The sequence below is a fragment of the Diaphorina citri genome, unplaced genomic scaffold (genome assembly GCF_000475195.1).
Source record: "Diaphorina citri unplaced genomic scaffold, Diaci psyllid genome assembly version 1.1 scaffold3857, whole genome shotgun sequence".
Classification (NCBI taxonomy): domain Eukaryota; kingdom Metazoa; phylum Arthropoda; class Insecta; order Hemiptera; family Psyllidae; genus Diaphorina; species Diaphorina citri.
The window spans coordinates 26,448-27,802 of record NW_007381257.1 but is presented as its reverse complement, the minus strand read 5'-3'; the positions used below and the strand labels follow the sequence as shown (position 1 = coordinate 27,802).

The 1,355-nt window shown below is 42.0% G+C and overlaps 1 protein-coding gene across 1 annotated transcript in view; it reads right to left on the bottom strand.

Moving 5' to 3' along the window:
* Positions 1-1,355, bottom strand: part of LOC113472093 (xaa-Pro dipeptidase-like) — a 28,208-nt gene that overhangs the window by 8,314 nt on the left and 18,539 nt on the right. The gene's annotated exons all lie outside the window — the stretch shown is intronic.

Sequence of the window (1,355 nt, the reverse complement as noted above, 5' to 3'; positions counted from 1 at the left end):
TCTTCCGATCTAGGCTGTGGCTTGTACTTTTTCGGAGGCCCCCCGCGCTGAGTCTGGGGGTGGGATATACGATATACGCCAGTGATTTTAAGAAACGTTCAAAAAGTTTCACGTTTCTGTTATCTTTAAAAAAAGGTACCTGATGAAAATCCCGACAGGCGGTGAATTATACAAAACATGACAAGCTATGATGTTTTAATGACGTCAGAGATGTAGCAATAGCACGTGACACAATAAACGTGCCTTGGAGGATAATGTATCCTACGGGGATGAGACTGAAAAGTTTCAGGACAATAGAAATAAAAGAAATAAGTCGAGAAGAAAGTAAATAAAGGTGTAATGGAGTGATGAAGGGAGAAAGGTTTGAGAGGAAAAATGGGTAATGGTAGTACGGAAGGAGGAGAAAAAGAAAAGGGAGCTAAAGCACTTCAATGGGATAAGCAAAGGTACACAAAGAGGGAGAGGAAAGGGATCTAGCGAAATTTCCCCCCATTGCCTTGAGGGTGTGAGTTTTCTATAAAAGGGTACACCGGTACAATGTACCCGTCCCGTTGGTAGACTTGACAGACGGTCCCTTTCAGCCGTACCTGTCAGATAGTGTGTGTACTATCAGGTAGACCTGACAGGCGTAACTGTCAGGTCTACCTGATAGTGAGTGGCTGGCCTAAGGTTCAAAAATAAGAGCCACCCTAGCAGTTTATACATTCCGGCTTTCCTCTATGTTTGTATTCCTAGGGAAGACCCACAAGGCTACGAAGGATATTTCACATTTTTGGTAGATCCCTTTTCCCACAATCTTTCTTTGTCTGCCTTTGCTTATCTTCATTGGAAAGTTTTAACTCCCTTTCTTTCCTTTTTTACCCATTCTTCTTCCTCTTCAAGCAGTCTTATTCTTTCAACAATAGTTGTTCCCTACGACTAGCGACTGCGAGTTATTATCTGCAATCCAATAAAAACAAGTAGGTACCTACTACATCTCTAGAGTACTACCATTACTCATTATCTACCTACTCAGCATTGTAATGTGCTCGTGTAGCACATAAAAAACAGACTGTGTACGCTGTAGTGACTAAACCGAGACGAGCAGTGTACAAATATGACCTGTATACAGATGTGTGTACACATGCTGCAAGCACATCGTTAGTATGATGCACATGTCAACATCACCATATAAGTATGGAAGGGATATGTAAATACTGTTACGTGTGTATGTAAATAAACACGCTCAAACACACGTGAATATTGAGTGTTATCTTCCTGGGAAGGTGTATTGGGTATTGGATGGGAGTCCCCAGGGAAGCGAAAATGCAACCCGTGAATTGAGATTCTTTTTGCAGACACTCCATTCCAGAGGA